This window comes from Citrus sinensis, chromosome 7 (assembly GCF_022201045.2).
Source record: "Citrus sinensis cultivar Valencia sweet orange chromosome 7, DVS_A1.0, whole genome shotgun sequence".
Lineage (NCBI taxonomy): Eukaryota > Viridiplantae > Streptophyta > Magnoliopsida > Sapindales > Rutaceae > Citrus > Citrus sinensis.
This window is the reverse complement of record NC_068562.1, coordinates 2658262-2672119: the sequence shown is the minus strand read 5'-3', so window position 1 is coordinate 2672119 and position 13858 is coordinate 2658262.

Below are 13858 nucleotides of genomic sequence, written 5' to 3'. Positions count from 1 at the left end.
CAACTTCAACGGACGATAAATTATTAATGCCCCACGTTCCCGAATATTCGCTCTATCAATTTTTTTGAGTCTCTCTCAAAGGAACATTGTGAAATATTCCCATCTGCTACAATTTCTCGATAAATTGGGGACATGTACATCGTAAACTTAAGCTGAGCAAGGTACACGTGGTTGGCTGAGGATTGTAAACCAAAGCCGCCACAACCGTCCGATCATATGAAAATTTATTGATCAGAGTAGGCAACTGACGTTGACTCTAACCGGTGATGTTGGAAATCACACGTTTAACACGTGTGAGGGGGAGAGATTGGAGAGCGATGGTTATTTATTTTGAAGGGTCAAAAGTAAAATATATAATATAATAGGCTTGTTTGTTTACATGTAGTGTAATGCCGCTCATACGGCCGCTATGCGAGAACTGGTCATTGATTGGTCTTACGTTTGCGCAAACGTGTCGCCACATATTGTTCATATCTATCAAAGTTTGATTACCATTGAAGACGGAGAGAGATTTTATTTTACGTAGAGGCTAATTAATTACACACAGTAGTGTTGCCGCGTGGGCGTTAGTTATAAATGACAAGATAGATATGACCTTCCCCGGTTAGTTAACTTCGCAGTTCGGGTGGTTTAAATGTCTGGAACGTTCTGTAATTAAGATAGAGCTGCCATCAATAGAACAATTTTAGACCTTATTTTATGGAAATAAATTAATTGCAATTATTGTTTTTAAATTTAGTTAATCTCTAGGGTTTGCTTAATTGAAATATGTTTTTGAAAAATCCCATCTCTTTTTACGTATGGAGGAGGACAAATTACAAATATCATTTATATTCTATATTCCTCAATGGGGATGGAGATTATATTAGGGGAAATAATTGTTTGATTAGAATATCAGCCGTAATACTTAAATATTTTGGATATATGAATCAAGTAAAATTATGTATACATCCTTAGTCATTGAATTAAATTAATAACACATTTTAATTATGGGCAAAATTGATAATAGAAAATGTCATATATCATCCTAATAGTTGTATAAAATATTCATTAAAATTACAATTTTCACTTTGTTTGTGCTAGCAAATATCAAAAATCAACTGCATGTATGTTTTGGGATTGCTTTAGATTGTTAAATAATCAATTATTTGACAATCTAAAACTTAAAAAGTGTTTGTTGAATTCAATTTGAAAGTGATTGTTAACAAATCCGATTCTTTAAAAATCATATTTTGTATTGATTTTTAAAAGTTACCTTGAGTGGTTTTTGAAAACCAAAATTTATAAGATACAATACCAATTGTACCCTTAAAATAGTATATATTTCTAAAAATAACCTTATGACAAATTTAGTTTAATTTCATATTTTATAAATTTAAAATTAAAATTAAAAGACCTTACCATTGGACTCTTATATATTCCAACGCCAATGATTGCAACGTCGCCATCGTCGACAATCAAAAAATGATTTTAGAGTGACAAATTACATACCATTAGATTTTAAATTTATCAATCTGTCCAACAAGGGTAACTTTATCGAAAAATACGCCATATGGTGACTCCATGAGGTGCACCACTAGGGTTGGCAATGTGAAGGATGAGATGAGATTTATTAATTTCAGTCATTTCTTGTACATGTAAATTGGATAAATAAGAAAATCTTATTTCTGTCTATATATTTTTTTTTGGATAAAAATATGTCCTAATTTTGTCCCAAATGTAGGATCCCATTTCAATTGAAAAAATTTTCATCGTTAGTCGACAATGAAACGAGATTTGCCAATACAGCCCCATCATGTATATGCAGGTGGAAGAAAAAAAGTCTCACTCTCATCCTTATATTTTTTTTATGGGATAAAAATATGTCATAACACTGTCCAAAATGAGATGAGATCCTGCATCAAAAAAATTTGCCATCCCTATGCACCACCACCCACATCAATCTCATCAGCTACCGAAGATGGGAAACCGAATGGTGGATTACCTAGATGAGTCACCATTGAATGGTGGTGTTACACTGCCACCACTTCTTTTGGTGGTTTTTGCGCCATGAAATGGCCATCAACGTCGACAAAATTAGTTTGCTTATGTAGATCGGCAAAGTTTCAATATTTTGGTACCAAATTTCAAAAATTAACTATGTTTAAGAAAATAACTTCTTTGTCTCCCTTAAGGACACTCCAACTGTCACAATGTTTTACTGTAATAATGTTAAGGGTGGTTTAGGTCAGTTTTTAAATTTAAATGGGGTTATAATTCCCAGTTTTTGTAAATAATCTGAACATTTTTTTCATTTTCCGAATTATATTTTTTTCAGTCCTATCTATTTTTGTATTTTAGAAAGAAAAACACTGTTACTTTATACATAGCAACAATAGTATTGGGCAATGATGAAAATATGCAGTGGATGTGTGTTCGGCATTGTTTTCAAATTTTATTTTCTATTTTTTAAATCTAAATAATACCAATAACGTGTTTGGTACATCATTTATGAGAATATCTTTGAAAATGCAAAAACACTTTAATTGATGAAAAAAACGTGTTATGTAATCTAAGTTAGTAAGAAAGTTCTTAATTCTTATTTTCCATATAGAGAGATTATGAACTAATATACTAAGGGAATTCGACCCATTCCTTATTTTTTAAAAGACCAATATTATTTACTTTATTAGAGGTTATATAAAATTTGCCAAAGACCAATACTAACATTATTGGTATCATTAGGAGCTATAAGAAATTTTCAAAAAATTAATATAATAATGTTATTATTATTTTTTAATGGGGGCTTAAAATAAAATTTTCATGAGTTAGCCATACTTAACCTCACCTGTGAAACCATTGCAATGTGAAGTGCGTCTTTGCCCTTAGCACCTTTAAATTGATAATGAGTGAGGTTATTTGCACTTTAAAAATTACTCTAAACACTCTTATTTTAATAAATTATTTTTTAATTATAAAAACACATGTCATATGAATTAAACAAGGACTCTTTCTTATAAATTGACATAATATAATTACTCTGAACACTTATATAGTACACTTCCTATTCAATAAATAATATTCTTGCCATAACCTTTTAAAGTTTTTATTTTTAATCTCTTAAACAATATTTTTAATATATTTTGGACTACTACTACTTCTTCTTCAAAATAATTTTTAGAGTGCAGATAACCAAACCATTAGTAATTTGTTATTTTAAAATAGAGTTGGAGTTAAAAGATTTATTTTATTAAATATATGTATTTTGTTTAAAGAGAAGTTCTTAATATTGCATTATTTGATGTATGCGTGTCTTTTTTCCTTTTTTTTTTTTTAGTTTTCTTTTATGCTTATCTTCGTTCACTCAAACATATAAAATAAAATTGAAGTCGTCTAATAAAAGATCCTAAAGGCCGGCCCTACTAATACGCATTACAATGTCAAAATATTTGTTTCTTGTTCCTCCAAGCAAAACTCAACCGGCCAAGATGTTGTAATTGCTATCAGATTGAAATCAAAATCATAATTTAAGAATGAATCACGTTGGTCCCATGCAACAATTGTCAAGTTCATAAATATGTGCTGCGTGGGAAAATTTTAATCCAAAATTATGTTTTTCCGCGCTATTGCCACTGTTTCATGCGAATTGTCTACTTGCAAGAAAGTGACTGCATTTCTAGATTAAAATAATTCAAATAAATCAGGGAAAAAAAAGTTAAACTGATCCAACTACTATTATTATTATGCTTAAAAAAATTAAAATTAACGATCCATATGAAATCTTGAACATGTATTTTAAACAATCGACCGATCCTTTAACGTGTCATTGACTAAGGGTCCAGTTGAAATTGTTTTTAAGAGGTTTAAAAGTAATTTTAAAAAATTAAAAGTTAATTTTGGTATTTGATTATTTTTTTAAAAAAAATTTACTTTTGACAAAATTATCCCATCTTACAATAAATTTTGAAAAGTATGAAGGAGTAGTTTTGAATTTAAGAATCAGTTTTAAACTTAATACAATTCCATATATATTCTCATATATATAATAAAAATTCAAAATCATCCTTATTAATTAGGAAATAAAATCATTAACTATAAGGAGATAATTATTATTACCAACTATATTGAGATAACAAAATAAAAAATAAAAGTAAAAATATACAATATTTATTGAGTTATTAGTTAATATATATGCAAAACAAAAATTGTTTTATATACATATTTATTTAACATTATATATATCCAATTTAGTTATTTGCATTTTTATAACAATTTAATAATAAGATTTAACAAACACATATTATTACTTTTTAAACTCACAACACTTTTAGAAATAAATTTTACTAAACGTTTAATTAGTTCTCTTCGCAGCTTATTATTTTTACAGTATAACTAACAACAATCATTTTAAAAACAACAGCATTACTAAATTGGCTCTAAGAGTAACTAGCTAATTATTTGATTTACATTTTTTTTTAAAGATTTTTAGTATTTTTAGAATCTTGCCCTAATTAAAACTCATTTTCTAGACATTTTGATCGAATTCATTAAAGTAAAATCCCGTAAATGTGTTGTTCAAAATTTTTTAACCATATTCGAATAGCATAATAATATTCCTCAGTCTTTGAATTATTTATTCTCGTTTGTCTTCCATCTCGCATCATGTGTTCGGATAATATAATTCAATGGCAGCTAAAATTGCAGTTGAAGATTTAGATTTAAAAATATTAAACTAAGCACGGAATAGAAAAGAATGAAATAAATTAGATTATCTCAACTTGTAGATTGTCTATTATGACATTGTAACAGCCCTAGCGTTGTGGTTGCCAGATTAAAGTATTAAATTTTTTTATTTTTTTTTAACGGCACCATCACAATATTAATTATCGTCCGTTGCTTTCTGAGATTTAAGTATTATATAATAGACAGCTCATTGTCAATGTAATGTCAAATGCGCCGCATTGTTAAGATTTAAAATGGAATTTTAAGAACTCTCTTAGACGAAAAAAAGGGTTATATTCATTTTCGATTTACATTTCATTGCCTTCAAAATCTCTTGACTTGATCTCCAAATCTCCCCATCAAATTCAAATAAAATTATCACATGGTATAATTCATTACATTATTCATTCCTGCTTGTCACGAGCCCGAAATTTATACGTTTAATTTTCATATTTTTGTGTTCATATATTGTCAATCATATTCAAAGGTCGGAGCGAAGAAGATAATTGCTTGTGTAGACATAAGATTTCTTCGTTGATCTGTATTTTTAAAAGATAAGTTTGGATTAAACACATGATTTGAAGAATTTGTGATATATATGAGTTAGTTGGCACGTTATAATCAAATAAATTTTAGGATTATTGTCAAAACCAACTCTCGGAATATAGAATTTTTAAAATCATTTATCAAAAAGTTTGATATTCGTCATGGAGCATATACATTTACTAGAAGCCTTCACAGATCACAAGGACAATCTTTTTCAACAAAATTAATGAGGGATAATGAAAACCTACTAATTCCAGTTTCAGTAAAATCGAACTAATAATGTTGGGTTGCTAAAACTCAGTGCTTAATTAGTTTCTGTGTTAGGCTAATCGGTTCTCTGCAATTTAAGTAAAGAATTTGTAGCAAGCATATAAATTTTAGAAAGCAAAAGCTGCATCGAGGAATGATAATGCATGTTGCAAGAATATATAATTGAATGAAAATCTTGGTGGGGTTCGCACAATAACAGTACGAGTGAAAGGATAGAAAGGTTTTTGATATAATTGACCCAATAAGAATCGTGGAGAAAAATAATTGAGTGCAATAATTTGAGAAGATGAACTGGATGCTCAAAAACAAGGCATTTATCTGTGGCCGGCCCTTATCCTAGCAAAAGCTTACAAGTTACAAAGATTGCCGCTATTCTCTTCCTCACCCCACTAGATGGTAAATTGACGTCTTTCACTAGTCGATTTCAACTGAAAGATGTGGAAAAATGAGTGTCGCATAATGGCAATTTTCAATATCCAAGATTGCGTTTGCAAACACGGACACCACCATGCTTAGGTTTATGGGTAGCGTGATTTGATTCTCCAATCCAATTGTCCTAAAATGGCTTCCTTTTTAGATTTAGAGCCCTCGCGATGTGTTGGTGCGTACTTGTCCAATCCTGAACTCGGAATGTGCGCTACATGACTAATTAGAGAAAGTTAAAGTCAGATCAAATGTCATAGGAATAAGAAAAGGCATAAACAAATAATTAGTGATATCCTTCTTTAGTCAGTCAAAAGAAGAGTTGAGTTGGACGCAACGCAAGCATTTAGTATATAGACAAATTAATGACTGCGAAGTAAATGAAGGATTGAGCTGGACGCAACGCAAGCATTTAGTATATAGACAAATTGATGAATATGAAGCTAAATAATAAAACTTGGATGTTTCTTCATTTTAATTAGTGTAAAGGTATAAATATACATATATATTAAAAAAAAAAGAGAAGAATTCTTAGGGAGTTCATGGTTACCGCATGAGTCATGACCGAATTTTATGGTGTGGGAAAGTCCAAGAGCAAATGTGTGCCGATGAATGATGATATTCCATGTTAGTTGGACTTAGACTGGAGAGGCTCACGTCGTTTAGCTTTAACAGGACAAGACTAGAAGTAAAAGCAATCCCACAAGTTAAAGAATGAGTACATGCAACATCAAATATAAAAGGAACCGCGCTCAGGCCTATAGCCTAGGCAGAATTGCGTTTGGAACACCCGTGCCTTTTCTTCTTGGCAATCCCATCTTGCCTTGGACTTAATTGAATAGCATATATTCTTGGGAATTGTTACTGTGACTCTGGCATGATGTGGGTGGACTGTGACTGTTGCTTCTGGCTCACAACTTCTCCAAGAATCGGTTGTGTCTCGGTTCAGCTATAGCATGCATAGGCAGCACCCAAATTATTCGTACCATAGATTTCATGTCGCAGAACCACAATCCAAATTCTAACTACTAATGCAAATTGAAATTTTGATTGAATTTGAAATCATATGGACTGGTAAAACAATGCTTCTTACTAGTCCTTCGAATGTTTTAAGCTAAGCAAAAGATTCCTTCTGGAGATTGACGATACGCAAACATAAAAAAGTACTGCCAGATAGATCATGTTTCGTCTTTAGCAAATAAATTTATGCGCAGACCTCTTTGTTAATTAGCATGAAATTTACGTTATACGGCTCATTTCTTCAGACATTATTGCTTGGAATCTGGTTTTTCACAGATTTTAGGCTCGTCAATTGATATTATTGACCAGTAAAAAGATCATAACTTATTAACTTTCCATTTTTCTCCCATAAAAAAGAGAAGAACAAGAAATGCAGCTAGTTGACAGTAGTGCCCAACAGCCACATTTTCAGTAGCACGGCATCTGAGACCGAGGTTATTCAAGAAAAAAACACTGTCCCAATTAACGTTGATTAATTGTAAACTAGCTGCTTTGATTCTGCGCAGGCGGCACAACACAAAAAAATCAAAATTCAAAGCTTTTTCTGATAAATTAAAGGGTCAAGATTCCTAATACATCCTTTACATTCAGAAATGACGACTCCTCTTCTACCCCGGACCAAGTCTCAATACGGACTCTTGCCTATCCAGGTAGCATAAAGTAAGGACGGATAGATCATGGCTTGCCTGTAATCACAAAAATTTTACATCACGGTTACTCAGTTTATTTATTTGGATGGCCGACCTCTGTTTCATGAACTTGCTTTCTCCCACGACCAAGAAATGTCAACAAGATTGAGTTGTAACAAGTAAAATGATCTTATCTAGCTGATAAATTGTACTTGGATTGAGTTTTGCTAAATGCAAACCATCTCATTTGGTCAGACACATGGAATTTTACGCTTACACGACAGGGCAAGGGAGCTGTCTGTACTATACGCTGCCATGTCTTAACACATGTCATTTTTTAATTAATAGAAGCTAACGTAGTGGATATATACGAATACCTGTCAATACGTAATTAATTAATGAAACCAATCTGAGAACATCAATCTTCAATGCCAATCTCATCCTGCTTGCCCCACTAAGCATGTACAATCTTTGTATTATATATATATATATACATACACACTCAAGTTTAAGAGCTAAGGGACGCCCAAAATTTTGTCTTCGAAGAATGCTGAAATAATGGATGACATAAAATAAGCTACAATTGGCTAATTAATCAGATAAGCAACATGTGAGGATTTAATGCCCAGTGATTGGGAACATGTAAAAATTTTGTTAGAAGTTACGTTTTTCGTTACCTCCATAGGAGGCTGGCAAACTCTTTGATTTCACCTTGAATAGGTGCCAGTGTTAGGAAATTGGTGGGTGCAGCAGGACCGCAGCTAAAATAAAATTAGAAATAAAATAAAGAACAAGCACAATAGAGGACACCAGAAAATTACGTGGTTCGGCTTTTAACCTACATCCACGGGCGAAGACAGAAGGAAATATTTTACTAGTGAAAAGGAGTTACAAGTATTGTAGTATTTTAGCTCATTTCCCAAAACCCCAATACACCCAAACTCTCAAATCACTATAACTCTTAAAAAAAAAAAAACCCTCTCTAAATAAAGAAAAGAACTGAAGAACTCGATGATTTACAAATGAAGGGAGCCAGCATTTTTATAGCAAAAAATTGGCTACTGTTCATTTAATATTTAATTATTATTTTTATTTTATTAATTTTTCTTTTCTTTTCCTTCTTCGGCCCAGCATCTCTTTTTCTAACTTCACATTTCTTCTTCAAACATTTACAGCTTCTAGATTACGACTCATCATCCTCCATTCTTCTTTTGTTTTCTTTGTTTCAAAGAATGCAGCAACAGCCGCATTCAAAACAGGGAAAAGTGGTGCCACCTTCTAGAAAAGGTGGTGCTATTTTCCATATTCTCCCACTTGGAGATTAGAGTGAAAAGCAATCAATCTCCACACTATCCTTTCTGCTTCGCCATAATCATGTTGCCTACATTGTTGCTAGGCCACAGGAGGATCTACTTCAGACAAACTTATCAGTATTTATCGGCTTGGTCAAAACATCTGCTAGGTTCTCATTCGTATGGATTTTCTGTAAATCCACACTTCCATCTTCCACTACTTCTCGAACGAAGTGATACTGAACTCCTATGTGCTTTGTCCTGGAATGAAAAGCTGGATTCCTTGCAATGTGCAAGGCACTCTGACTGTCACAAAACACAGGAATTTTCTGTTGTTTGTGCTCGAGCTCCTCCAATAATCTTTGTATCCAGATAGCTTCCTTGCAAGCTTGTGTAGCTGCCATGTATTCTGCTTCTGTTGTAGATAAAGCCACAACGGTTTGCAGTTTCGAAACCCAGCTTACAGCTGCTCCCGCAAGTGTAAACACATAACCAGTAGTGGATTTCCTTTTATCAAGGTCTCCTGCAAAATCTAAATCCACATAGCCCCTGACAGTAAACTCTGACCCTCCATAACATAATGCAACATCTGAGGTTCCTCTGATGTATCTCAGAATCCTCTTCACAGTTATCCAATGCTCTCCGCCAGGATTCGCCATGTATCGACTGACTGCTCCCACTGCTTGTGCAATGTCCGGTCTTGTACATATCATAGCGAACATTAAACTTCCCACTGCTGATGCATACGGTACTCGAGACATCTCCTTCCTCTCTGCTTCATTGCTAGGACACATACTTGAGGATAATTTGAAATTAACAGGAAGTGGGGTAGAAATTGACTTACAATCTTGCATGTTGAAGCGCCGCAAGATTTTCTTCAAATAATTCTTCTGTGAGAGCCAAATCTTCCTGTTATTTCTGTCTCGGTGAATTTGCATCCCTAGAATCTTGTTTGCTGGTCCCAAGTCCTTCATTTCAAACTTCCTACCCAACTGTGCCTTCAATTCTTGGATTCGATCTTTGTTGGGACCTGCTACCAACATGTCATCCACATACAACAGTAAAATGATGAAATCATTATCTTCAAACCTCTTGTAATATGTACAATGATCTGAACTGAGTCTGTTGTATCCAAGGCTCATGATGAAGGAATCAAATCTCTTATACCAACACCTCGGCGCCTGTTTGAGACCGTATAGAGATTTGTTCAACCTGCAAACCAAGTTCTCCTTTCCTTTTTCTGCAAAACCTTCTGGTTGGAGCATATAAATTTCTTCTTTAAGTTCTCCATGAAGAAATGCAGTTTTAACATCTAACTGCTCTAGATGTAGGTCAAATGTAGCACACATTGCCAAGACTATTCTGACTGTTGTGAGTCGAACCACCGGAGAAAATATCTCGTTGAAGTCAATACCTTCTTTCTGAGCATATCCTTTCACTACCAGTCTCGCACGATACCGCTCCACTTGGTCATTGCCATCACGTTTGATCTTGTAGACCCATTTGTTTCCAATAGCTTTTCTTCCACGTGGTAGTGGTACAAATTCCCATGTCTTGTTCTTGTGTAGAGCTTCAATTTCTTCCTGCATTGCTGTCATCCACAAAGCAACATCTGAGCTGTTTAAAGCTTCATGGAAAGTTGAAGGCTCTCCATCCTCTGTTAGAAGACAGTATGCAACGTTGATCTCTGTGACATACTCCGAGTGCCACGTTGGCGGTCGTCTCTCACGAGTTGACCGACGAACTTCTGGAGCCTCGGACTCAACTGGTTCTTGTTCCTCGTGCTCTGATGCTGCTTCAGAAGAATCTGAATCTTCTGGATTATTTTCGACATATACCGGCACAGTCTCTGACTTTTCTTTTACAGTGCCATTATCTTCATCTTTTCTTTGCAGTTGATCTTCTACAAAAATAACATCTCTGCTAATGACGATTTTGTGGGCAGTGGGGTCCCACAGACGATACCCCTTTACTCCATCAGCATACCCCAAGAAGATACATCTTCTAGATTTTGCATCCAGCTTTGTTCTTTCTTGGGCATTGTACATCACGTACACAGGACATCCAAATGCATGTAGGTAGGAATAATCAGTTGGCTTTCCAGTCCACATCTCCATCGCCGTCTTCAACCCAATAGCTGTAGATGGCGATCGATTTACTATATAACAGGCAGTTTTGGCTGCTTCTGCCCAGAATGAATTGGGTAGACCAGCAGTCCTCAACATAGCTCTTATTCTTTCTGTAAGAGTTCTGTTCATCCGTTCTGCCACTCCATTTTGTTGAGGAGTGTATGCCACCGTGAACTGTCTCTGAATACCTTATTGCTTATAGAAAGCAAGAAACTCGCCGTCTGTATATTCTCCACCATTATCTGTCCTCAAGCACTTGATCTTTTTACCAGATTCAAGTTCTACCCGCGCTTTGTATTCTTTAAACACAGGAAATACATCTGACTTTTTCTTAATTGGATACACCCAACATCTTCTGGAATAATCATCAATGAAAGTCACCATGTACTTTGCACCTCCCATGGATATATCCGGTGATTCCCAAACATCAGAATGAATCAAGTCTAGAATGCATTTACTTCTAGCAATAGATCTACTGAATTTTAATCTATGCTGCTTACTTATAACACAATGCTCGCAAAATGGTAAACTTACCGATTTGAGCCCCGGAAGCAATTTTCGCTCAAAGAGAATCTTCAAGCCTTGTTCTGACATGTGGCTGAGTTTGAGATGCCACATCATCGTTGATTCTTCTCCATTTGACGCGACACACGCATCAGCCTCCTGTAGTGTTTCTCCTTTAAGCATGAATAGATTATCATCGATCTTCTCTGCCTTCATCAATACAAGCGCGCCTTTAACGATCTCATAATTCCATTCTCCACATGAGTTTTGCACCCATGACTATCCATTTGTCCCAAAGACAATAGATTTTTCTTTAGGCCGTTGACATGTCGTACCTCCCCAATTGTGCGAATTGTACCATCAAACATTTTTATTTTGATAGTACCAATACCAGCGATCTCCAAGGCATGATCGTTACCCATATATACAGATCCTCCTGAGATAGGTTCATATGTGTAGAACCATTCTCTCCTAGAGGTCATGTGCCAGGTAGCTCCTAAGTCTATAAGCCAGACATCAGAAAGTCGTTTTCTGCCTTCTGAAACAGTTGTTGCCTCACTGTAGAGTATTTCGCCATCATCCGAGGTACTTGCTACACACCCCTGAGCATTTGATGACTCAGGTTCTTTGCCCTCTTTTCTCTTCTGGTTACTCCAACACTCTTTCTTGACATGCCCTTTCTTGCCACAGTTGTAGCATTTAACATTCTTCTTACTTCTGGATTTTGATCTACCATGACTTTGACTCCCACTGGAGCCACGTTCTGTTGATCTCCCTCTCGTCACCGATAGCGCATCCGCTTGCTGCGAACTTGCTTGTCTGTTTTCCTTATTTTTCCGCCTGCTCTCCTCATTTAATACGGAGGCTGCAACATCGTCGAAAACTAAACTGTCCACTAGATTGTTGTTCGTCAGGTTGATGATGAGTTGATCATACGAATCTGGTAGACTTTGAAGTAGAAGTTCTGCACGTTCATTTTCCTTTATATTATGACCCAACATTGTGAGTTGTGAAAATAGAGTCTTCAAGGTGTTGATGTGGTCGGTCACCATTGTAGATTCTGCCATTCGAAGAGTATAGAGTTTTCTCTTCAAGAAGATTTTATTGTGTAGTGACTTGGCCTCGTACAATTTTGTGAGAGTATCCCATATTTCCTTCGCTGTATTTTTCTCTGCCACACTGGATAATACTCCATCTGCAAGTGCCAAGTGTAGATCAGAAATGGCGTTGCCGTCTACCTCGTTCCACTTGTCATCAGTTATCTCCATGGGCCTTTCTCCAATTGCTACCAAGCAATTATTTTTCCTCAATACAGCTTTCATCTTCATTTTCCACAACGAAAAATTATTTCCGTTAAACTTCTCAATTTCATACTTTGCCGTCATTTTGTTGATAAATACCGCACACAAGCTAGTGTACCACCTTGAATAGTTGTGAGTATGTGTGAGAATGCACACCAGGAAAGTTCCTAGGAAAGACTGGAGGGGTCACAATGGTCCCACTTAAAACCCAGACTCCTTAAGCTCTTATCGCCTTTGTGACAGAACTTTCCTAGACATGTACAAAACCACACAGTTGCTTTACTCACACCACTATTCTCTGCTTTGCACTGCAAAATTCTTGGATTGCTTCCACCGTTTCACGTGAATAGTACCGTATACGTGAATAAAACCGTATATGTGAACAGTATTGTATACGTGAATAGTATCGTATACGTGTACAGTGCCGTATACGTGAATAGTACCCCTTACGTGAACAGTTCCCGACTCCAAAAAATACAACCAATAGCTCTGATACCACTGTTAGGAAATTGGTGGGTGCAGCAGGACCGCAGCTAAAATGAAATTGGAAATAAAATAAAGAACAAGCACAATAGAGGACACCAGAAAATTACGTGGTTCGGCTTTTAGCCTACATCCACGGGCGAAGACAGAAGGAAATATTTTACTAGTGAAAAGGAGTTACAAGTATTGTAGTATTTTAGCTCATTTCCCAAAACCCCAATACACCCAAACTCTCCGCCAGAAGACTCTTCAGGTGATCATTGGCCTAATGGCGCCACCACAACAACTGACAAAACAAAGAAAAATTAGAAAAGCTTCTCTGCAATACAAACCCACACACTTAAGTTGTCAGCGCATCCAACTATTCCAAAGCTTATGTCTTCGCGTGGTAAATGAGATCCAAAAGAAGTTACAAAAATAATTAGAAATTTAATGTGCTAGAGGCTGCTCCTGCTCCACCATGTAATTGAAGCTAACTAAAGCGGAGAGAACAATTTGAGTGGATATTGTTTGGAAGGAAATTTAGGTGGCAAAGGAAAGTCATCGTCATTGATCAGGTG